Source organism: Musca domestica, unplaced genomic scaffold (assembly GCF_030504385.1).
Source record: "Musca domestica strain aabys unplaced genomic scaffold, Musca_domestica.polishedcontigs.V.1.1 10, whole genome shotgun sequence".
NCBI lineage: Eukaryota > Metazoa > Arthropoda > Insecta > Diptera > Muscidae > Musca > Musca domestica.
In genome coordinates, this window is record NW_026712115.1 from 7247887 (window position 1) to 7275457 (window position 27571).

General features: G+C 33.8%; 1 long non-coding RNA gene across 1 annotated transcript in view; it reads right to left on the bottom strand.

Moving 5' to 3' along the window:
- Nucleotides 1-629: 629 nt before the first annotated feature.
- Nucleotides 630-27571, bottom strand: part of LOC131803954 (uncharacterized) — a 134392-nt gene continuing 107450 nt past the window's right edge. The window contains exon 3 of the long non-coding RNA XR_009342842.1: nt 630-731. This is a non-coding gene — a long non-coding RNA (uncharacterized LOC131803954). The remainder of the gene's footprint in view (nt 732-27571) is intronic.

Here is a 27571-nt window from a genome sequence, read left to right on the forward strand (position 1 = left end):
CCCGAAATTCGCTATTTTGAAGATTTTAGCCACATTTTCAATGGAATTGACTAACAATTCAGACAAGGAGGTCCTTCTGAGTACTTTACCGCACGGAATTTGATGATTTTTCATTGTTCACCGGAGTTGTTTCAAATTGCGTATTGGAAGTTCCTAATAGGTACTACAGCCTAAGACAGAAAATTCTCTATGCAAGCCTTCATATAACGGTACCTCCCAATATTTGATATTTTGACCATTTTAGGTACAATATTCGACAAAATTGTAATTGTGACAAAATTGAAGTTCCAGTTGAGTACTACAGCCTGTGTCAGAAAATTGTCTATGCAGGTCCACGTTGTCGTATAGCCCCCCTATATCGATGCCTTCCTCTATGTGGTATTTTGATGATTTTAGCTACATTATTCACCAGATTTTTTTCAAGTTTCGTATTTAAATATTGTAATGGCCTATGACAAAAGTGGGCTATGCAGGCGCACATCTTCGTACAGACCCCAATATAATGGATATATTCGGTATTTTTAAGATTTAAATAGAATCGTTAACGGATTTACAAATTCGTTCCAAATGGTGGAGGGTATTCATTTTCGGCCGGACGAACTTTCTGCTTTTTTACTTGTCATGTTTCTAAATATTATTTGGTTTGTTCTCATTTGGAATTTATAGAAGTCATAGATTTGGATAGTACTTACCATTTTATTATTTCTCTCCAAAGTGTAGTGCTGATGTCTCTGCAGAGAAGAATAAATAAAAAAACCTTCGTTACTTTTTTGCTGCGAACTTTTTAATTTCAAAATTGTTTATTTAATGAAATCATTGATTAGCACATATCCTCCCTGAGGGATCCGTTTTACAGTGTCCGCAGGAATAAAACCATTTCAACTAAAGTCATTAGCTTAAATAGTTACTTTCCGCATTCATGTCCCTTGACGCCCTCAAACAAACGACAGCTAAAATTTTGCGAAACTTATTTTTTTTTTCGAGTGTACAGCAGCAAAAGGAAAACAAAAACGTATGCATGTCGCTGGATATTTGGGTTTTTAGTGCGTTTTGTACGGTTTTTGTGTTGATGACAACTTATTAAAACAAAAATGAAAACTCATGAAATTTCATTCAACATCAAAGGGAATTTAGAATTACATATCATGGGGGTATTTTTCAGTTTTAATCAAGCTCCATCAGCATTATCATCATCAACATCAGCTTTGTTACAACGAGGACGACGACGACACCGCTTGCTGTTTAGTTGGCTGCTGGGTTTTACTATCGGCTACAGACATTTACAATGTAAAATGTGACAAGTTGTTTTCCTTTTATTCAGTTTTCGGATATTTCGTTTAGTTTTTCCTTTTGTCTTCCCCAAACATGTCGTTGCCTTTGTTAATAAATAAATTCTATTTAAGAGTTGAGGAGAAGGTTTTTTTTTTCAAATTTTATTTGCATAAAATCTTTTGTGAATATTTAAATTCGCTTGGGACAATGTCAGGACTTGGCCGCCAAGAGACGAATATTGACGTTGACAATGTTGTTGTTGTTGTTGTCGTCGTTTACTATCAAATGTCATTGTCATCGTTGGCAAGGACATGATTTTTCTTTTCATCTCGTTTTTTGTTTCTTCTTCAATTTAAAATCATTGACGGAAATAGACACATAGGTCACAAAAGTTCAATGTAACATTTGGAAGCGAATCTCCAATATAATATCACTTCAAAAATAAAAATATTGTTGCGAGGGAAAAATGCCAAGGCAAAGGGCGTAATTGAAGAGCTCAATTGCCACGTTTGAACATTTTATTTTTAGAACTTGAATATTTGCCCACTTGAATTTTTTATAACCGTAATTGTAATGTCAATACCGAACAATTTGAATTTTGTAATAACAATTTTGAAAATATTTTGTAACTCATAAATATTGTGAGGGCTCTGAACCAACATGTTTCAAGGAAACGGAAAATGTACCAAAGGCATTTTTGGAATATATTGCAAATAGCAAAGTCCAAACCTAAGTTTTGTCTCATTTTGTATAGAGTTGCGTTGGGACAAATGTGTAATAGGGTGCTGGCGTAATATCCATTATATTGTACTTAACATTTTTTCCGTGATGTAGGGAATTATTCAGAAGGAAATGGATACCATAATGAAAAGTTCCAAGATTAGCATTATCATGGAACTTAAGCACGTAGTATTATACCCTCCACCATAGTATGGAGGGTATATTAAGTTTGTCATTCCGTTTGTAACACCTCGAAATATACATTTTAGACCCCACAAAGTATATATATTCTTGATCAGCATAAAATTCTATGTCGATTTATCAATGTCCATCCGTCTATCCGTCTGTCCGTCTGTGGAAATCACTCTAGCTTCCGAACGAAATGAAGTAGGTTGATAAAATTCTACGGTATTTTTTACTGTATTGCTGTGTCTGCTGGACTTTTGGTATTGAAAATGAGTCACGTAGGTGCACGTCTTCGTATAGCCCCCATATAACGGTACCTCCCGATATGCGGTATTCTGATGATTTTAGCGACAATATTTACCGGAATTGTTTAAAAATTAATATTTAAAGTTCGTAATACATACTACGACTTAAGACAGAAAATGGGCCATGTGGGTCTACGTCTTCGTACAACCCCCATAAAACGGTACCCTCCGATATTCGGTATTTTGATGATTTTAGCGACATTATTTACCGGAACTATTTTAAATTTGGTATTTGAACAGATACTAACAGATACTACAGCATAAAACAGAAAAAGGGCCATGTAAGTCCACGTCTTCGTATAGCCCCCATATAACTGTACCCCCCGATATTTGGTATTTTGATGATTTTAGAGACATTATTTACCGGAACTATTTCAAATTTAGTATTTGAAGTTCGTAATGAATACTACAGCCTATGACAGAAAATTGTCTGTGCAGGTCCAGGTTTATAACCCCCATGGTACCTCCCTATATTCAGTATTTTGATGATTTTTGCTAATATATAAACAGATTTTTTTAAGTTTCGCATTTGAATATTGTAATAGCGTGTGACAAAATTTGCCTATGTAGGTGCACGTCGTCGTACAGACGCTAATATACTGCTACATTCGGTATTTTTAAGATTTTAACAGAATTTTTAACGGATTTTATTTTTTTGAAAATTGTTAAATTTGTATCAAATGGTGGAGGGTATTCAAGGTTAAGCCGGCCGAACTTATAGCTTTTTACTTGTTTTTCACATCAGAAATATTATTATATGTTTTTACTGAAAAAAATGTCATGACAATAGAATATAGCGACTGCTCTGGCCTTATCGCCTTATAATCAGAACTTTGACAAATTCAAGGTTTGGTGACAAGCCAGTAAGGAAAAGTCAAAAGTCGGGGTACCTCCGACTATATGATTCTCTACACCACTATATATATTTAGTAGAGCTCCCATAACAAAAAAATATATTTGAAGTAGATCATACCACCTTCATTTGGCTTTACAACAGTTATAGTTTGGTTTCAGAGAGAAATAATTTATGGGAAGCATATCCAATTCTGAATCGATTTTCACAAAATTGGACGGAGACATTTTAATCTACTATACCAACTACCATTCCAATAGAGTGCATGATATTACTTCGAGAAGGATTATATAAAAATATTATCGGAGCCGAGCTCCACAAAATGGTAACGCACGTTCCGTGATTCACTCCAGTTAGGCTAATATTAGCCATTCTTAAACCTGAACCTGAAATCTTATTGCGGATATATATGGTAGCTATCTCCAACTCTTAGCCGTTCTCGATGAAATTTGGCAAAGGTATTTCTGAGCTCTATAATATATGTGGTACCAAATATCATTTTGTCGAATGCATATTACGAATGTGAGGGACGTAAACACCAATAGCTATATCTGAACCGATTTTCTCCGAATTCGACGTACCAAAATTCAGGACTTTTGGACTGATATTGACCATTTAGTACACAATTAACCCGAAATGGGTTGAAGATATCCAAATTTGAATCGATTTTACCAAATTTAATTTACTTGCTTCTAGGTTGAATTCGGACGGATGTGCCAAATTTCAGGTCATTTGGACTAATATTTGTCATTTGGTGCACAATTAATTCGAATTAGGTTGAAGATATATATGGAAGCTATATCCAAATCTGTACCGATTTTGATAAAATTTATTAGAGGTATTTCTGAGCTCTAGAAGGTATCTGTTACCAAATATCATTGTTGTCGAATGCATATTACGCGTGTGAGGGACTTTAAATCCCAAATCGGATAAAATATATAGATGGGTGCTATAGCTATATCTGAATTGATTTGCACCAAATTTGAAATACTGATTTCTAGGAAGAACTATTCGATTTGGGCTGATATTATCCTTTTGGCGCACAATAAACCTGATATGCTGGAATGCATTTTACGCATGTGAGGGACCTAAAACCCCAAATCGGATGAAACATTCATATGGAAACTATAGCTATACCTATTTTCTCCAAATTTGATTTACTTGCTTACATGCTGATTTCGGTGGAATTTAACAAAATACAGGACATTTGAACTTAAAATGTATTAAAATCCTATTTAAAGATATATAAATTCAAACTTTGCTTTATTTACTATTTTCATGCCCTTGTGATTTCATTGGCAAATGACTTTCAGCAATTAAAATATCCGCGTTTGAATAAAAATGTTGTTATTTTTCGTACAAAAATTTATTGTACGTTTCATGCGCTAAATATTTTATGATGACAATTTAAAATTACAGTGTTCTAAACAGTTCCACATGCAAAAATCCGCAACGATTGGTCTAGGCAAAGTTAGGGTATAAAAATGTTAAATTATTATTATTTGAAGCTACTATTTAAAAAAGACTATTATCGATTAAAATTCTTCTTTTGAACTGGCCAGAATCAGATTATTTCACATTAAATTGTCACTAACATATTTGAAACAATGCAAAGCGTCTCAAATTTTTAAATGAGAACTACCGAAGTTAATAACGAAACCCTTAAGAGATTGAAAATCATAAAGCCTTTGCACGCCTTGTGTAATACTCAAACCGCATTCTATTTTCTAATTAAGGCTGTTGCATATAAACACCACATAACTCAACCAACCGTTCATTTTCGAAACGCTTCAATCCAAAGAAAACACACATTTCCCTTTAATTCCGCCAAATGCTTTGGGATCAAAAGTTTTCCTACCTAATCCCAATTTTTAGCACTCCAATTTCGTAAAATGGAAAAATTTACAATGGCGCAAATGATGCGTAGCCTAAAAAAAAAAATAATTTTTCAGAATGTAGAATGTGTGAATAGAGCTTGATTGGCATCATAAGGAACATGACACATGATGAACCCCCTCCAGCTCACAAAATAAAACCACCACGATTCAAAATTTGATGTTTGATAAACATTTGCTCCAGCATACATATGTATTATGTTCTCATGTGTTTATGGTTGCTTCATATACATATGAACACACACATTTACTGGGTCCCTCACGCACATACACTCTTACATATATATGACAGCCATATATTATATCAATAACTACATGGAAAACATTTGAAGTTCTTGTCAAAAATATTCCTAACAACACCCAGCATTGGTGGTAGCCTAAAATGGCAAAAACAATGGCATAATAACAACAACGATGATGATGATGGTGACTATGATTACGACGACGATGGTTCCAAGAGCTATTGCTTCCTTGGAAAAAATAGATGACTTGGATATTTCTATATTTTTGATCAATATTCTCCACCCAATACACTTGTGTATAATAATAATCCGGAATCCTTTATATTTGCCAACTCACGGAATAGGGTCGTTCGGGTGGTCGGTCGCTCGGTTGTCATTTTGCCGCACCACTAAATGTGAATTGTGGAAGGAAACAACTCAACGATTTTGATGGCACACATACGTGATCGACTGCACTGTCTTGGCACTCAGTTTTAGACGTTTTAATTCGTAACCCAACCACGTACTCATCCTTACAATAAAGATTTCCTCGATTCGCAGAAAAGGAATGGCATGGAGATGTCTTCAGCCACTTGTTCGTTTGTGAATTGATTTGGATATTGGCGTTGGAAGTGTGACAATTAAAAGTTATGAGTTTAATTTAAGTTATTTTTCTTTCGGTAAGGAAATTTTTATACTTCCAAAATTTTATTTAGCTTGGCTCCAATCGCATGTAACACAGCGAAATAACTAATCGAATAATTGGAGTCTATATTTGGACAGCAATCCTCCAACTTGTTTTCATCTCACAATTTTGACATGATAATAACTTAAAATCGTTTTTATACCCGCAACCTACAGAGGCTATATATCTTTTCATATGGCCAAAAAGTGTCTCATCGAAATAACAAATTTATACCCTGGGTATCTTTGGAGCAAATCCATTTCAGGACATTTGGCATCGATCTTGGTGTGTCCGTCCGTCCGTCCGTCCGTCTGTCTACCTGGTGCCCAAGATAACTCTCAAATGAAGTTTCCGATTTGGTCCAAATTAAGTACATCGTAATATTATTATCATACTTAGATCGAGTTCGGATATGGGAAAGATAAATCTACCTCCCCCACAAAAAATTAAAATTTTCACAGAAAATAATTTCCCTTATAGAATAAGGTAGGATCGTCTAATTTTCTGCAAACTTTTGCAAATCGTACTATTTTTATCAGTGTCAATCAGGTGCAAAGAATTGGCCCACTCCGTCAAGTACCTTCCCTCACAAAGGGCAAACAATTTGAATAATTATAACTCTTATAAAATGTACTGTAAGAATCCCACTGTCTTCAAATTTCACACATTCTAATATTTTTATGAACCCAAGATCTGGTGTTAAGATGGAATATATCGGTCCACTCCTTCTACTACCTCCTCCACAAAAGGTCAAAATTTTGAAAAAAAAAATAATTTATTTCACAGAAAGAGAAACGAAACCCAATTTGCAACTTTGCAAATCCTAATATTTACATTAGCGCTAGGTCAGGTGAAATGGACAAGATCGGTCCCCACAAAGGGTCGATTTATCACAATATTTTTATTAAACCAAGGTCTGGTGTGAAGATGGAATATATCGGTCCACCCCATGAAGTACCTCCCAAACAAAGGGTCAAAATTTTGAGAATCCATGAATCGTGAAATCATAAAACGCGAAATTAACATCCGATTCAATTCAAAATCGGTACATCTCAATATTTCTATCAACACAAGATCTGTTATATATATGGTAGAGACCGAACCATTTCTGCTAGTACCTCCCCCACATAGGGTTCACGATTTGAAAAACAAAACTCTCAAAGAAAGCGAAATAAGCATTCGACTCTCATCAAATTTCACACATACAAACATTTTTGCTAACACAAGATCTGTTATGAAGATGACATATATCTGCAAACCCCTTCTGGTATTTCACCCACAAAGGGTCACAATTTTTCAATAGTTTTACTTGTCATGACTTGCGAAATAAGTCTGCGACCAGAAATTTGGGATGAATATGAAATTTATGATTTCGCGTAAAATTGGATGAAAATGTTCGAATTTCTTGTAATTTTGTCGATACCAATATTTTTATCTGTATTAGATGAAGTATGAAAATGGAACACTACGTTCGACTACCTCAGGCACACTTTTACATCACCTAAAAATTTTCACATATTTTAAAAAAAAAATAAATAAAGTAAGCAATATAATCTTTACTTGACACGTCTCAATATTTATATCATATTTATTTAGGTACAATACAAAATGGATAATATTGGCCCATCCCTTTGGAACCTTCTCCATAGAGGGTCAACAATTTGAATAATCATAACAGAAATCAAAATATATTCAAATAACCAAACATTGTCTGAGGGTATACATCTTTCGGCAAAACCGGTTGATATTTTCTAACATGTTTTTTTTTTTAGTATCAGATGAAATGGAATGCTTCGGTCACTATATCTGGAACAACATTTCATGCACATTTTAAGATATTTCAAAAATTATCTCACATCTCATATAAGGTAAAAGAAGTAGTCGGTACAGTCCAAATCTGCAACGTTGTAATATTTATATCAGGTTTAGTTCAAATACGAAATGCAAAATATTGCTTCACTTTTTCAGAACCCAAATTTTGAATAATCATATCGCATGTCAAAATATGTTTAAATAAAAGGACATTTACTTAGGGTATACAACTGCCGAAAAATCCTCTTATACTTTTTTAAAACTTCTCTACGCTCTAGCCCATTCGTTAACAGATAAATTAAAATATAAATTGAATAATATCACAATCGATTACATTCTCCCCTTTCTCAAGTCATTTTATTGTACACATAAAGTGACAAAGATGACAGAACGAATTCCTTGAATTTAAAATGATAGACTTATATCCTTGACGAATCGCCCTTGAGTAGGAAAATAGAAAACAAACAACAACTAAACAAATTCCAAGGTCACTCCAACAACAAATCATCTCTCATTTCATCAACTAGATACAATCGAAAAGTAATCAAAAAGTGTAGATACTATTCTCCTACAAAATATTCCAAAATTGTTAACAAATGTAGTTCCATGAAAGTTCGCGGATTTTACTACATCTATTGAAACATATCCGTAATAATTACAACATTCTCATTCTTAGCACTTGAAGAAGAACAGAGGGGCTTGAAATTGCTTTCGAAAATTCAAGCTAAGCTAATGCATTGCTCTCTGATGGAGATTTGTTCGAGCAATAAACTTTGCCCGTTAGACGCAAATGTCAAAAGTTATTCACTTACATGTCCTTTGCAAATATGTATAGAAAGAGAAAAAGAGCCTTTGAATCACAGTCGTAAATCAGTTGAGCAAATAGGCAAAAGTTAGAAATAATCGTACAACTAACTACTCGTGCAAGTGAAAATACACTCGATGACATTAGGGATTCAGAGTTTTGTGAAAAAAAAAAAATGTTTATGTAGAGAATAAGATACCACAATATATATAGGCTTCATATTAAATGATAATGATAAAATACTTTAACAGAATTCATGATTAGAGTGTTGGGAAAAAAATTGAACACGACGGGAAAATTAAAAAAAAAAAATAAGAAAGAGCCAAAATGGGTGAACTCTCTTATTTAGGCATGTAAATGACAGAGTTCCTCATACCACAAGACTGGGACTTTTCAACAGTTTTAAAATGATCAAAGTGTAAAAGGTATATTTTGGGTAGCTGGTACGGAAACTAGTGGGTCTATATTTTCCTGTTCGCTCCTGATCTAATATATATATTGCAATGGACAAAGTTTGAATCATATAAGGTACTCGATTTTATGCATGATTTTGTTAGAAATTTTTCAATTACAGATTAGGTTAGCAGAAAGAGGGTTTACTATAGATACACGGAAAGTACTAAATAGTACTATATTTGGTACAATTCTCAAAATTGGTATTAGGTTCCCTGTTCATGTGTAGCCTTGTTCATCATGTAACCTGTTTGTGGTTATGAAATGGAGGTATATTTGAAATGTGTGCTATAATTGTTCGAAAAGTATTAAGTGGTACTCAAATTTGATATCTCGCTCTATTGGTATCTGGAATTAAGATATGGAAGTGGTTTTGGAAATGGCCGCTATAATTGTTCGAAAAATACTGAATTGGACTAGATCACAGTTGGTGTCTAGGATAGAGAGATGTTGGTTGTTTTGCATAAGCGTACTAATTACTAATTTAAGTAATGGGGGAAATTACAGAGCTGAAATTTGATATGAATGTCACTGTTGGTTTATAGGACTTACATATTTAGACGTTAAAATAGTTTTGAGTAGAAAAATTGGATGTGGTCCATTGTGCAACCATTTTATCAATATCCGCCTCAGTAAACTCCAAAATGAAAGATTTTATTGGTGTAAGTCTGAAAATGTTGTACGATTTATGAAGTTTTGATCAAAAAAATTGGTAAAGCTGAAAATATTGTGTTTTTTGGGTACTAAAAGGGCGAAACGAATCTGAAATTTTATGATTGACTCTTCGCTAACGAATTAGCGGGCACTTGCTAGTTCATCAATATTTTTACGTTTTGTGAATGAAAGGGATTTTTAACCTTACGTGGTGACTAAGAGTCCATGAATTGAATTTGGAATCTGCAGACTTTCTTATGAATTTATCTTTACCAGAGTTCTCTAACATCAAAGTCTAGGGAAATCGCCATCGGTGACGATAGAAAGGAGCTCAAATTCATGTATATGCGATCACCTCGGGAGGTGACCTTCAACTGTTGGATTTTATCAACCAAAAATGTGACTTCTTGCAAAATGTCACATCAACCAGTTCATAATTAGTTGGACCTCCAAATCTATTCTGAATTTCCTTTCGAATGATCCAAAACTGTGTTCAAACAATAATGGACACACATGGTGGCTCTACGACCAATAATTTGAGGTGTTACTACCTTTTTGGCATATTTGTCATATTAAATATACAGGCCCAGTGTACTTCCCTGTTTGTAGGGTTTAACTTAATTACTTCGTGGAGTTGAAAACGTAATATTCAACAAACAAATAATATTTGTTATTGTTAAAAATGAGAGCTAGATATTTCAAATAAATTTCCACCATAATTATTGCTGTTGGTTCTTAAAAAAAAAGACTTGTGATTTCCCTCCGCAAATACGAGTTCATATCCCGATTTGACTGGTTCTTTGGATGTACTTAAGAAAAATCGTGAAACATCTTATTTTTTCATCGCAGTAGCCTGTTTTTAATAGAACACTCGAACGAGTTCAAATAAGGCCGTGATAGATCCTTTTTTTTTTTGGAAGAAGAAATTATTTCAATGAACTCTACAGACAAATACTGAAAATACCATGGCGATCATGCCAAAGGCTTAGAAAAGGTGTCATGCTAAAAATTTGATGAAAACAAGTTAAAAAGATTTCACTCGGTTTCGTCGACAGATAATAATTTTGTGTTTTGCAATAATTATTTATTTACAGGTTTGTGGCAGGATTGTTACTCAGTTTTTTATACCCTACACCACAAGGTGGTCAGGGTATTATGTCTTTGTGCATATGTTTGTAACGGGCAAAAGGAAACGAGATAGGCCCACAGTTCCTTTTGATGATCTGCATAGAATCACTTTCTGAGTTGATTTATGCATGTCAGTCCGTCTGTCCGTCCGTCTGTCCATGTATTCTTGTGAACAAAATGCAGGTCGCATTTATTATCCTATTGATATGAAATTTTCCAAACAACATTTGTTTGGCCCAAGTACGAACCCTATTGAAATTGGAGTTAATCGGTCAAAAAATTAGATATAGCTCCCATATATAACTTCGTCCTATTTGCCTTTTATTGTGCACCAAACGTGTAATATCAGCCCGAATAGTATGGAGTTTGCACATGCAACCAAATTAGGCCTGAAAATAAGTATGCCAAATTTGGTCGAAATCGGTTCAGATTTGGATATAGCGCCCATATATATTATTCATCCGATTTGTTATTTTTGTCCTCCGCAGCCGTAATATGCATTCTGTAACAACAATATTTGGGGAAATATATCAAATACAGCTCAGAAATACCTTTGCTAAATTTTATCGATATCGGTTCAGATTTGGATATAGCTCCCATATATAACTTCGTCCGATTTACCTTTTATTGTCCACCAAACGTCTAATATTTGTCCAACTGGGATGGAATTTGGCACACACGACCGAATTGAGTCTAGAAGGTAGTATGCCAATTTTGGTGAAGATCGGTTCAGATTATCCGATTTCAAATTAATTGTGCACCAAATGGGTGATACAAGTGTGAATTTAAAAGATACAAATACCCTTAGTGGGTGAAGTAACTGAAAGAATGGGCCGATGAGTTCCAAATTCACAATGGAACTAACGTCGATGAAGGTATTACATTGTGCGAAGTAAAAAAACATCGAATAATTATTTTTAATTTTAAGACACTTGACTTTTTTAAAATGTTGACCCGTTGTGGGGGAGGAGCCATCAAAAGGAGAGGGTAGATATTCACATTAGATCTCGAGTTTAGTCAAATATTGAGAATGGCTGACTTGTTTCGCTGTTATAAGCAACTAAAATGTTGACCCTTTGTGAGTGACGTACCAAAATTAGTGGTCCGATATATTTCATATTTACACCATAACTTGTGTTGACAGATATATGGAGATGTGCGAACTTCGAAAACTACCGGACATTTTCATCTTTTTTTAAAAGTCTAATAATTATTTAAAATGCTGCCCTGTATGGTTCTTATTCACACTAGACCTTCTGTTGATACAACTATTCAGATGGGAATCGGACGGGCACCCCTAGATCGACTCAAAATGTTCTGAAACGGATTTGGTCCAATGAGCCTTGGATTTTAATCCGTTATTTCGCTTAGGCACGTTTTGTTCGTATCAAATGATATATACCTTCTGTGGCAATATGGCTGAAGATATAAATACCCAATCAGGAGGCCTTAAAATGATAATGTCATTATGAAAAAGGAAGAGCGTTTTAATAATTCATAAAGGACCACAGAAAATGTATTTAAATTTATGTACATTTTTAAATATGTTTAGGTTAAAAAAATCTGGAAAATCAAAAAAGTCTTTATTCTTTGGGACAAGGTTTCACTATTTCCGTAATTACAGAACCCCCAAAGCATATTATGAAAGTAGAGCTAATAATAGAAGACATGCGTATTAATATCCCTTGAAATCTATTAATTTTAGGTATATATTATCATCCGATGAATCACCGCATTGGTTCTTTTGGTAAATTTTTTCATAATATGTTTAAAACTCTCGTTATTCGGAATCGTAGAATCGTCATAAATTTCTGCTATAGGTTACATAATCAATTAAGGTGTCAATCGTACCTAAATGCAAGCAATTAAAAAATATTCAAACACGCTGTAAGGTAAAATACCAACTTCATGTTAGTTTATGCAAAAGGATGAAGCTGAAAAAAAATTCTTCTTCTTTAAATTTCACTAAAGTGGCCAAATAAAAAGAAATCTCTTTCTCCATTGTATACAGGGTTAGATTTTATTGAATGAAAGCAAAAAATGTTGGAAATAGCATCAAATTTTAGAATAAGTTTAGATTTGTTGGAATTGGTCACTTTTGACACAAATTATGGCCAATGAAACCGTCACACGCTGCCCGAATGTTGCTCTGCGGTATTTTGGCCCATACCCAGCGAAGCGCTTGCTTAAGGTAATCAACACTTTGGTATTTTTAGTGCCAACCTTGCTTTCCAAAATATTCCAGACACAATAGTTCAACGGATTGGTATCCGGAGATTTTGGTGGTCATTGTGCGTTGGAAATAAAGCGAGGAACCTCATTTTGTAACCATTCTTGGGCGGCGCATGAGTCCTGTTGGAATGTCCAAAGTCTGCGGCCAAAATATTTAAGTGCCCAAGGCTTTAATACACCCTCCAGAATATTTTCGCGATAATATTCGGCATTTATTCAGATGTCACGGTCGATTAATACGAGCGGAGAGCTACCATCGGCTGTTATGGCGGTCCACACCATCACCATGGCCGACGCTTGAGTTCTGGTGGCCAACCAACCGATGGTGCACATTTTCAGCTTATCCCTTTGGCATGTAAACACGATCATTTTGTTTGTTTACAAACTGATGGACAAGGAATGTTTTATCATCGCTTTCGTCCAAGCGAAGCAACTCTTTGGCTCCTTTGAGTCTTTTTTCTTTCGGTTGCGGTGTAATTCTTGCACTTTTTGGAATTTCAATGAGCTCATTTTTTAATATTTGCCGAATGGACTATTTTTCGGCCACTGCGACGTGAGTTTCGATCAAGTCGCTTCTTTACTTTTCGAACCTTTTCTGCTGATTTTGCAGTTTTCTTCCGTCCACCCCCTTGACGTCGTGCTACGCTACCAGTATCACTGTAACGAGCGATGGTACGAGACACAAAAGATTTATTCACATTTAAATGCTGGAGTGCTCTAACGATAGCCACTTGTGGTTGTATAAAATCACGCTATCACGCTTGAATTTCATAGCGAATAACTTTTTTTCTGGAAAATTCTCACCTAAATGCCTTTGTGCGCTTGTAAACAGTATAATAAGCTGTTACTGGAATAATTTTAACACCTGTCGGACGAGTGGCTTTGGAAATGACAGCAGTCTGAAGTTGGTTGCATTTTTTAAGTTGCAGCTACATAATTTAAAATTGTTGATATATATTAAAAAAAAACGAAATATATTATTATTAGAATAAACCATATACTGTAGGTTGGATAGTTTTAAAAAAAAATGTTGATATTAAAGGTATATATTATATACTATTAATTTAGCACGTCTCCAATCTAAATTTAAGTCTTCCGTAGCACTTAATCTTTTGGGTAAAGTGTCAAAGGTTGAGATATTCTAAATACAATTTCGTTAAGAGTCGCTGAACAGTAGAAATTTGTTTACTTAATATTTTCCATAAAAAAATATATATTTTGGTGTTTAAAATCGCTATTTTTCATAGCACTCGGTACTTCGCTGATCAAGATAGGGTTTAATCCTTAGGTTGAAATTGTTTAAGGCCTAGTTAAAATTTTGGACAAAAATAATCCTCGTATTGTATCCTTACAATACGAGGATTATTTTTGGAATCTTCATCCGAATCATTCAAAAAATGTACAAAAGGTTAAAATCCCCTCAACTTAGGTTACTTTGCGATTTAAAATTTCAAAATCTGCACATTGTTTCCAATAATTATATATACAAGTAATTTTCGCGATGGGTTCTCTTCAATATTCTAAGAAGGTCTTTTAAGAGAACAACAAAAATCGAGCTATACCAACAATTTCATACCCTAAATTTCTAAATTATTTAGCAGTTAAATCCATAAGCAATTATGGTCGTAATTGAATTGGTTTCACGGTTTTGGAGGAGATTTAATTCTAGCCGAATTCAATAAATTACATTATATCTTAACATCGTAAAAACCTAATACCTAGTATTCTACTTCTTCGGTAAAATTTTTTAAATATTGGTAGTTGATAGTTTAGTCTGTGAGGATTATTATAATCTATAGACTATACTAAATAGTTATAGTGGTGTTGGTTATTATTAAATCCGCACAGCCCGACTTTTGTATTTTTTTTACTGTTCTTTATGATACATAATAATTATAATAATTATCTTCCACATAGTGTTCCCAATTTCGAGGTAATAAACAAAAAAAAAACTATTACCCTATGTTAAATGGAAAGTTGCCTACAAAAGTTTGTTGTTTCTCTTTTTTTTCTCCAAAATACCAAAATAAAGGATAATAAACAAGCGCTCGTTGTCGTCGTCATCGTGTACAACATGGGCCAAATGCAGCTTTGATTACTAATGAACATGTATTGAGGTTTGTGACGAGTAAATAAAGTACAAATACAACATTAGTTTTCTGACAAATTTATGTTACACCAACAGAACACTAAAGTTTGGCTTGTAAATATGCAACACATATGAAGATGGAAAAAAGAGCTATACTTTTTGTTTCGGGGGTACTTTTTTAGTAAAAAAAAACAATTGGCCCTAAAGTTTGAAGATGCATGAACAAATTTTTAAAGTGAATTTCAATAATTTGGAATAAGTTTTGGTAAACATTTGAGAATGTAAGAAAATAAAAATTACCCATTGCAGTTATAAATGTAACAATGAAACAGGATGGAAGGCGACTGACTTTGAAGGCTTACATTATAAAACCAAAAAGGCAGAACAAATATTTTAAAAACATTATTGGAGGCTTTTGAACTCTTGTGAAAAGGTAGCAAACAGAGTGGACAGACGAATCAGATTTACATACTTGATTTATCATAGGCCCAGTTTATTGAAAATAGAAATAGGTTTCACATTTTACGTTCCGATCAAAGTTTGATGAGGATGAGGCACATTTTTAAACCCTTAGCCATATGGCTACAGAAGGTATATATAATTTGATACGGCCAAAACGTGCCTCATGGAAATAACGGTTTTAGTCGATCTAGTTGTATCCGTCCTTCTCTCTGGCTGGCTCATGCGTACGAGAACTCTCGAAGGGTGTATGCGATTTGGTCCAAACTTGGTACAACGTAATATTATTGTCAGACTTAGATCAACTTCGGAGATGGGAAACATCGGTCCATACTTGTTACCTCTTCCATAAAAGGTCACAATATCAAATAAAATAGTTCACAACATAGAAAGGGAAATATTCATTCGATTTTGTGCAAACGTTTCAAGTCCTAAGTTTTCCATTCATTTTTCATCCGTTCTGGATCGAGTGTGAAAAAGAACATTATCGGCCCACTCCTTCAAGTACCTCCCCCCACAAAAGGTCGAACTTTGTAACAATTTTAGCCCATATAAAATATGAAATAAGAGCCCCATTGTCAAATTTTGCACATTCCAATAGTTCTATTAACACAGGACCAGGTAAGAAGATGGAATATGTCGGACTACTCCTTCTGGTACCGGGTCAATATTTTGAATAATTATAACTCTTATAAAATGTGAAATAAAAGTACCATTGTTTTCGAATTTCGCACATTTTACTATTTCTATCAACACAAGATCGGTTGTAAATATTGAATATATCGGACCACTTTTAGAAGGCAAGGGTCAGGACATCAAACTAAAAATTATTATTCAATGTTTTTTTCTAACTTCGAACAACATGCAACACCTTCATTGGCATTAGTTTTCATTGGAATGGAACTCATTGCTCATTCTTTCAGGTAACTCCTCACAAAGGGTAAAATAATAATATTTCTATAAGCTATGCAGATATATAGAGATAAACAAACTGCAACAAAGTCAAACGCCATAATTATTAAATTTTATTGAATGAAAGCAAAAAATGTCGGAAATAGCATCAAATTTTTAAATAAGTTAAGATTTGTTCGAATTGGTCACCTTTGGCATGAACTATGACCGTCAAATGGTCAATGAAACCGTCACCGTTCCCGGCGAAGCGCTTGCTTGAGATGATCGACACTTTGGTACTTTTTAGTGCCAAACTTGCTTTCCAAAATACCCCAGACACAATAGTCCAAGGGATTGGTATCTGGAGATTTAAGTGACCATTGTGCGCTGAAGCGTGGAACCTCATTTTGTAACCATTCTTGGGTGCCGCGTGCTACGGCCAAAATGTTTGCGTGCCCAAGGCTTTAATACACCCTCCAGAATATTTTTGCGATAATATTCGGCATTTATTCTGATGTCACGGTCGATTAGTACGAGCGGTGAGCTACCACCGGCTATTATGGCGGCACATAATATAATCATGGCCGGCGCTTTAGTTCTGCTGCGCATTTTCAGCTGACCTCTTTAACACGTAAAAACGATCATTTTGTTTGTTTACAAACTGCTGGACAGCGAATATTTTCTCATCGAAAAAAAACCAAATTCGGCAGTTCACCACCTTCGGCCAAGCGTAGCAACTCTTTAGCTCTTTCCAGTCTATTTTCTTTCTGTTCGCGGTGTAAGTTCTGGCACTTTTTGGAATTTCAATGGCTTTACCCCGAGCTCATTTTTTAATATTTGCCGAATGGAATATTGCGATATGTTCAGCTCACCAGTATTACGGTAACGATCAATGGTACGAGACACAAAAGATGTATTCACATTTAATTGCTGAAGTGCTCTAACAAAATCCGTTTGTGGTTCTCCAGCCAAATATAAAGAAATCACACTATCACGCTTGAATTCCATCACGAATAACTTTTTTCTGGAAAATTCTAACCCAAATGCTTCTGTATGCTTTTAAATAATATAATGAACTGTCACTGGAATACTTTTAACAGAGATCGGACGAGTTGCTTAGAAATGACAACAGTCTGTTGTTTAAAAATAAAACTTTAAAAACTTTATGGATATACAGTGGAAATGGAGATTTCTTTTCTTTGGTAATATACAGTAAAATTTGATGGAGAATACTTTTGTCTTTGACGTCATCCTTTTAAAATTATGCTTTGTTGGCGAATTTTGCACAAATTCAGTAAATGTACGGTTTTAACCATAAAACGTGATTTTTTTAATATAAATGAATTCCTGGCGTTTCTGTAAGATTTAAACTATTAACTTCTTCTAGGATCTATAGTAGATTAGCTGGCCCGGTCCGCGTTGCCGGCCCGTACTTTTAGTCTTTAATGCGTATTTTTTAAAGCCTAATAAATCACAGATCTGACTTATGCAAGCGGCACAATTTTGATTATAAGTAATGATTCCAATTTTGATTATAAGTAATGACTTGATTATAAGTAAAGACTCCATGACTAAATAGAAATTAATTTTTGTGTTAAATACCTATATGATAAATAACATCTAACAACATAGCCCCATGTGAAAATTCAGCTCAATTTTTGGTATTGTAAAAAGCTTAAAATTTCCATTCAAATGAGCTATAATTTGGAATTTGTATTTCCAACGTTTTGTTCACCTCATACTTGAAGGTAGAATGTTGTCAGAATAGCCAAAAAATTATTCTTTCGCTCCGATTGCCGCAAGATGGTCATTATTTTTTCATCATAGTATAATTCAATGACGATTAAACAAATGATAGATCCCACGTTACTTTCTAATTTCGTATTTTTTCATGTTTCTGCCACAATTTCTGACTGAATGAATCCCAGATTGACATTTCGGAGTTTACTTCATATAGACGTACATCCAAATCTACGTTCCCAACCAATATTCTCTTGGGGGTTACAAATTCAATAGAATACCAAATTTTCTTTTCTGACCACACATTGGTTGGGAAAGTGAACTTGGGGGTATACTAATGCGGGGACTATACTTAAATAAATGCCTATGTGGATAATTATCTGTAAGAAGGTTTTCTACCCAAGGATTTTTTACCCTAGGTAGCCTCAAGACAAAGATGGGCCCTTTTCCGAAAATAAAAAATTTATAAGAAGAGGGTTTCTTCCCCCTTAGAAACAAAGATGTCAAATAAGGGCCAAAAAATTAAAAAAGTGGCCAAGACCCCGAAAATACCTTAAATCATATGATGGTGACACCAAAACGTGATCATTTTTTGTAAGGATGGTTTCTTCTTAAATTATCAGCATAAGCCAAAATTAGTACGAAAACAAGTAAGCAAAGGCTACAGTCGAGCGGGGCCGACCGTTAAATACCCTACAACACTATAATAAACGATACAGTTTATATAGGCGAGATACTCGAAAGAATTCCACAAGATATTGTGACAAATAATAAAAGAAAAACATCAGGTTTCGTTCTCTAATTTTCGAATAATAGCAACTTTAACTAATTTGCTCATTTCCAATTTATTGGTAGATGTTGCACGTAAATGGTCTTCCTAGATCTGGAACCAATATTTCCCAAAGACCTATAATCTCTCAGAAGTGGCAAAAGATTAACATTTTTGGGTTTTGACTGAAACTCATCTATATGAGATACAGACATTTGATTATATTCTTCAACGAAATCAGCGTTAACGAAATAGTCGAAGTGCGTCTTTCCTGTGTTTGTGAATTCTCCAAAAAGTCAATGGAATGGACATTTTCGTATTTTGTCTACAAAAGCAGGCAAACTATTTCACACATTGAATATTTTTGGATGGCCATCCGAAACTGCTTGGCTTTTGCAATGTGCGGTAACCCCCATTCAAATGTGCGTGAGGATCGGGCGATAATTATGACCTGCTGACAATTTTGCAGTTTTTTGGTCCATTTCAACCCTAAATATATAGCGATCATCTCCAAAAAGAGTAGGCATCTATTCTGACCCTTATCTTATCCCCATGCAAAATTTCGTAAGGATCGGGCCATAAATGCGATCTGTATATGATGTCCTGATATCCTAACTACTTAGTTTTGTTAGCTGTAGAAATATTACCAAATGTTTAATTCAAAATGAAAATATGCCAAAAATATGACAAAATTGAAAAAATATGAGAAAATTTTACAAAATCAATATTTTCATCTTTAGAGAGATATTTTTATGCGTTTTTTTAGACGTTTTTTGTTTCCTGCCAAGAGGCCATTCTGAATTAATGAGAACTGTCGAAATCAGTTCAGCCGTTCTCGACATATAAGAGATCTTTCAAGCATATCTTCTTTGATAGACATATATATCGCACATATTTTGCTATATATCCGATTTGTTGGATGTTAACATCAATGTAAAGATCAGAAGTAACCTTGTCATGGCTTTGTGATTTCGCCGGGATTTAAAATATTTGCGGTTTAATGAAAAATTTTGAATTTTTTCAACACAAAATATATGGTGTATTTTACCCGCTAAATATTATCCGATGATCACCCAAATTGGTAGGCTTCTTCCCCGCCCTAAACTCTAGCTACATGCGAAGTTCCGCGTCGATTGGTCTATAATTGCGACCTGTATAGCTACTGCAAAATCCGACATTTTTTCAGTTTTTGGTCCATTTCGACCCCTAAATATTATGCGATCATCTCCAAAAGAAATAGGGTTCTATTCTGACCCTAGCCCCACCTCTATTTTCAATTTCGTGAAGATCGGGCCATAATTGCGACCTGTAGAGTGATTACAAATTAACATGGACAGACGGACAGACGGACGGACGGACATACATAGCTAGATCGACTCAGCTCGGCGAGATAGGAAGATCCATATATACTTTCCTATGTGGGAAACCAATATTTCGTGGTGTTACATAATTTTTGGCCCAATCAAACTTATAATACCCCCAACACATAGTGTTGTAGGGTATAAATATGGTTAAAATTTAGAATATACTTGAAATCGAATTGTTCCGTTATCGGGGGTTATGACCCATAACATGACCTTCCAAAGCGATTAAAGGTATCTTGAATGTTTAGGAAGAATTTCTGGAAGGAATTCGCTCTACTATTTTGCGTCTTTTATAGTCGGTATTTCACTGATTGCAGTCCCAATGTATTTTGCATTTTGAGTTCTCATTGGACGAACTATTGTTATATGAAAGAAGCAGGTCCACTTTTTGAAATGAACCGCATAACGCTTTTGTGGTGATTTTCATCTCCCAGCTGAAGGTCCTGGAATTTTATACAATGTATTTTGCATTTAGAGTTCTCATTGGACTTTTTGAAATGAACCGCATAACGCTTTTGCGGTAATTTTCATCTTCCAGCTGAAGGTCCTGGAATTTTATACATGAAAGATCGCCATTTCGTATTGCGCACTCATTTCATTTTTAATATTATTCATTCAGAATTGAAAACAATAAGAAATGTACACTTCAACATAGAAAAAAGAAAGAATTAAAAAATAAAAAGAATCTTCAACTAGTTCGCTGATTTTTTTACGCAAATTTTAAAAGGTCCTTACGAAGTTTTGCGGTAGAATGTACTATTATTTTGAAATTAGATTCCATTGAAAAATTGTCGATTTTTCCCGATTTTAGAATTTTCATATCTTATTTTCTTCTGAAATGATATTATTCGTATTACCCAATAAATACATAAAGTCTATAAATAACAGTTTTATCCGTTGTCGCTTTTTACTAACACAAAAAAAAAAACTACACATCATATTAGAATTCAAAAAAAAAAAACGCTACAAATGTACATTCAAATAGTAAGTCAAAATGGATAAAAATATGCAATATAAAACATTACTATTGTACATTTTAAAAGTCAAAATGAAAATTTTCAAATTTCACATTTTTAAGCGATTTTTTTTATATTTCATTAATTTCTGTCAAGAATTTGTCTGAATCGTTAAAATCAGACCGGCGGTCTTTATGTTATAAGCGTAGTAATTAACACAACTTTCTTTTACATATAAAGAGATAGATTTAAAAGTAGGCGCGTTCCTTAGCCCTTAAATAAATACTTAGGTTTGGTTGGAAAGCCAACAGTATCTCATGTAATAATTCTCAAACCGATATCTTTACAATATAATCAAAAAAAGATCAAAAGTACACCTTTGTTGACCCACTTCATGGTTAACATTTATGACCAAAATATTCCCCTTAGCTTTATCGACATCATTGCCAAAGACACTATATGTTTAAAATGTACGGATCCCGAAGAATCTTAGTCTGAAAATTTTTAAAAGTGTGGAAAAGGAGAAATTGTAATAGTTGTTATTTTTGATATCAGAAGACGTATTTTGCATGCTTGCATTGTATTATCTTTCAAAAAAGACGAGCAATCAAAGTCACTGCGCTCCACAATATTCTTAATTAAGAGAATCGCTGCTTGTCATGTATTTGTTTAGAGTATGACAACCAAAAAATATGACATCTCTTAATGTAACCCCGGCCGACCGCCAAATGTCACATACATATTAATTTTCACTAGTGCCACCAACGATGTTGATTCCTGGAAAACGACCCAGACATTACTTAATTATGTTTTTACGCATCTGCTAATTATTTATTTTTGGTATCGAACAAATTAGAAAATACTTCTTGGTAAATTGTTATCCAAGGCTAAGTAATTTTATCAAAGCTCTCCTCAACAGATGCAGCGAGGGACGGGGAAAGTGGTGTCTTTGAGTTACTTTTATTTACAATTCGAATAAATGATGACATCAATTAGACGAATAAGATGAATAAATGTCAAAGTTAAACAAAGTTTCAATGTCGCTTACCATCACGTTCATGTCTCTTTATTCGAAGATAAAGAGATGATGAATGTTGAACAGGGCTAAATAAACTGAGGGCCCTACTTGTAATATTGGATTTAATTCGAAGCGCTGTATCCGCCTTCGTGGGTATTAAAAGTGAATGTAAATTTTCAGAAATGTAAAAAGAAAGAAGATCTAGCCTCATATAAAGTCTGAAATACAAGGGGTATATTGTGTGAATCGAACAAGAATAATATTTAAAATGGCACGCTATGGTGAGAAACTGAAAAGTAAACAAGTAAAAAAGCTGTAAGTTCGGCCGGATACAATTTTGGTACAAATTTGGCAATTTCCAAAAAATTAAAATCCATTAAAAATTCTGTAAAAATCTTAAAAATACCGAATGTAGCCGTATATTAGACTCTATACGCCGACGTGGACCTGTATACGCAACTTTTGTCATAAGCCTGCATAGACAATTTTCTGGCATATCTATTATGAACTTCAAACAATTCCGGTAAATAATGTCGCTAAAATCATCAAAATGCCGAATATGAGGGCTATACGAAGACCTGCACAGAGAATTTTCTTTCATAGGCTGTAGTCGTCATTACGAACTTCAAATACTAAATTTTTATAGTTCCAGTAAATAATGTCGTTACAATCCTCAAAATACCGAATATCTGGAGGTACCGTTATATGGAGGCTATACGAAGACGTGGACATGCACAGACAATTTTCTGTCATAGGCTGTAGTATTCATAACGAACTTCAAAAACTAAATTTTAAATAGTTCCGGTAAATAATGTCGCTAAAATAATCAAAATACCGAATATCGGGGGGAAGGACGACGTGGAACTACATGGTCCATTTTCTGCATTGTATTGTAGTATCCATTACGAACTTCAAATACCAAATTTGAAACAATTACGGTTAATAATGTCGCTAAAATCATCAAAATACCGAAAAAAGTGGTACCGTTATATGGAGGCTTTACAAAGATGTGGACTTACAGGGCCAATTTTCAATACCAAAAGTCCTGCAGACATAATACACGTTTGGGTAAATTTTTATCAACTTACTTCATTTCGTTCGGAAGTTAGATTGATTTCCACAGACGGAAGTACGTTGTTAAAACGACACAGAATTTTATGCTGATCAAGAATATATACTTTGTGGGGTCTAAAAATGAAAAGTCGAAAATCAGGAAGTGCCGTTGTATATGGGTTATACCTACATGTCAGTTAAACTACATGTCGAATGGCAGCTGCTTTGTTTGAAAAGTATTGCCGAAAACATCAAAATACCGAATATTAATACGTTTACCTCATTGAATATTTTTTGCGAGGAGGTAAGATGAGCACTTGAAATATCAAATTTTATTTAATTTGGTTCTAAGGTAGACCGATATATCCCATTTTCCATACTGGGATCATCTATACCAAATACCATTCATTTATCTTGAATATTAACCCCTTTATCTTGATAAATAGACGGACGGACAGATGCTAATGATTTTACCCTTATGGTGATGGATATAATCATCATATCTAATGATAAGGCCTTATATCAGGCCCGTTTTTTATTAAAACTTTACAACATTTAACTAGTCACACGCACAAAGTTCGCCACCTTACAAATGTCCGTTAAAGAAAAAAGCAAAGACAAATAAATAAATAAACAAACAAAGAATTAAAAGTGATACATGAACAAACACACTCAGACCATTATCACTTATTCAAACTCTCGAAGTACACACACGTACATATGTATGCGTGAATGTTTGTAAAATGTTGTTGTTTTTATAATAAAGTAGGATGTTTCGACGTCTTGCGACAGAGAATGGTTCTATTATCCTAGACAAAGAGAGGGCCCTTAAAGGGAATATGTAGTCATCATATTTTTAGTTATTACTATTTTTTTTGTTGTTTTTTTTTTTTGTGGAATAAAAAAATAATAAAGTCCTATGTAAATGGTTTATATACAATATAAAAATTATATTACGGTGAGGCATAAATCATATGATGCATATCATATGATGTAAATTTCAATTCAGTTTGACAAAAATGTTTAGTCAAAACTCGTACATCGTTGTAAATGTTCGGACTTTCAAGGTTGTATATATTATTCAAGTTTTTCCAAAAATTTGGAGAATGTTTACCTTTTGCACCAAAATCTCTTCAAATCTTCTTTTTTTTAAATCTACCGAGGAGGATATTTTTAAAAGCATTGTACAATGGACCCTTATCCCTTTTTTATATGCAAAACTATTTCAATGTCTCCATATGTAAACCTTAGAAACCGATAGAGACCTCAATCAAATTTCAGAATTTCAGTTCTATCCCTTCACAAACTACCGAATTTAGTAATATTTAGTACACATATCCAAAACAATCTACATCCCTCTGTCTTACACACCAACAGTGATCGTAAATTATTATCATTTACATCTATTCGATTCATTTGGAACTATTGTAGTACGCATTTGTAAATCCACCACCAGATTTGACTACCAGATACAAACGGAGACCTCAATATCAAATTTCGGGATTCCAACTCTATACATTCACTAAATACAAAATTGAGAAACATATGGTATTAAATATCGGACACATTTCCAACAATACTCCGTATTTTAACCACAGCCACCAACAGTGACTTTTACTTCAAGTTTCATGATTTCAGTTCTATTCATTTACCCATTACCAAATTTAGTACTATTTTATTTTAGAATTTTATCTCTTTCCCTTACACAATACCAATATGGTGCCATTTCAGTAATTTTTGTACAATTGAAGTGCACATTTCCGTCCATGCTGTACATAAACAGCGACCCTAATACCAAATTTCAGAATTCTATCAGCATCTCTTCACAATACAAAATTGTACTGAAAAGAGTACTATTTATTACATTATCAAATCCACCTCTTTATCATACTACTATTAATAGGGTCCCAATTTTCCAGCTTCATTCGCTCAACCTAAGCCAAACTGTTCCAAACCATTTAGTACAGCTCGCATTCCAAAACAACCTTCATATTTCAAACTAACTTTCCAAACTTGTTTCTCAACCTTGTTGTGTTACCAAAGCGTAACATTTCTGAATTTTAGTGCCAATTTAGAGCTTATCTTAACCTTGAAGCTTGCAAAAATACTTTGGTATATCTATTCTGCTCAGAATCCAGATCATTCCAAAGTACTGAAATTATGGTATACTTGAGTACTTTTCACACGCTTTTAGTACCAAATTTACTACAAATTCTGCACATCCACAACAATTTCAAATCCAAATTTCAGGCTACCAACTCTATTGGTTCCCCACAAATGCAAGATAAACCAAATTTAATATCTCTTAGTACACATAGGTAGAAATTTCCTTAACTAACAACTCATACAATTCAATAGAAATCTTATTTCCAAATTTTAAGATTCTAACTCTACCGGTTCTCCAAAAACTTAAATTGTACCAAATTTAGTACCATTTAGTACACATAAGTACGAATTTTTAAAAGTTCCTCAGTTTCACAATCAGTGTGGCCATTTTAGCATTTTTGAAGCTAAATTTGGCATTTATTTTTTGTATTTAGCTGCAAAATTTTCATTTAGCATTTTTTTTAGCTTTTAGAAATTATTAGTTTAGCAATTTTTAGCATTTTTTTTTTTGTCCAAAAGTTTTCTTATATTTTAATACTTTCTTATAAATCCAATTTTTATTAAATCTAAAAAATTAAATTACATGAACATTTCGAACGAAATTACTATTTCAGAAAAGATAAGTACATATGAATGGGCAAACATAAATTCAACGATTTATTTTTGGATATATGTATAACAATTTGAAAATGCTTTGAATAAAAACCCGTTTAAGGAATTGTCTTCTTTTGTTATGAAATTTCTAGTTTTACCATTTAGTAAGTCAGAAGTTGGAAGAGTTTTCAGTGGCATGAACCTTATAAAAGTAGAAATTAGAAATATAATGATATCATACCATATGAATTCACTTCTTTACATTAGATGCGGATTGAAAGGTTAAATGAAGGTTGCGAATGTTCTAAGATTACAAACGATCTCATTCTAATTATCATTCGGTCTCTAATTTTCAAGTAGAAGGACATTTTAATAAAAGTATATTAAATATAAAAACAGAACGGAACCAATATTTTTTTTAAAAAACTTGTCATCTCTAAAATTTTTCATGGTTTGGACCGAAGTAGTGCATATTCTTATAGAATTTGTCCCATATTAAGGCATAAGAAAAGAGAGTCATGCTAATGACTATTCAGAACAATATTTGTAAATTAAGGTTTCTCTATATGAATTGTTGCAAAAAAAAATCCGAAGTGCGTCAATAGAGTATTTCTTAATTCGCCTGGAATTTATTTTCAGCATTTCGGTGGAATAGAGATTTTGGTACTTTTTCCAACAAAAATTGGGGCCCATTTAATCCGCTAACTGTTATCCGATGGCCATCCATAATGCTTAGCAGGGCCGATACCGAAACCCCACTTAACATTTCCTAAGGATCGGACGATAATTATGACGTGTCAGAAAAGTTTAAGTTTTTGGTCCATTTGAACCACTAAATATTTTGCTATCATCTCCAAAAACATCAGGCTTCTATTCTGACACTAACTCCACCACCATCCAACATTTCGTGAGGATCGGGCCATAAATGTGCCCTGTATATAATATCCTAACTATATAGTGTTGTGAGGAATAAAGTCAAGTCAAAATGAAAATATCTCATGCGACAAAAATTTGACAAAATGGAAAAATATAAGAAAATATCACAAAATCAATATTCTCATCATTATTGGGATCTTTTCATGCGTTTTGGTCTAGATTTTTTTCTTGCCTGTCAAGAGGGCTTCTGAATTGACAAGATTTGTCAAAATTAGTCCAGCTATTTTTGAATCTAGCGAATATATGTCGCTATATATCCGATATCCTCACTATCGACATCACGTAACACGTAACGGTCAGAATTGACCTTTTCCTTTATTTGTAATTTCACCGGGATTAAGAATATTCGCGGTTTAATGGCAATTTTTTTAACAC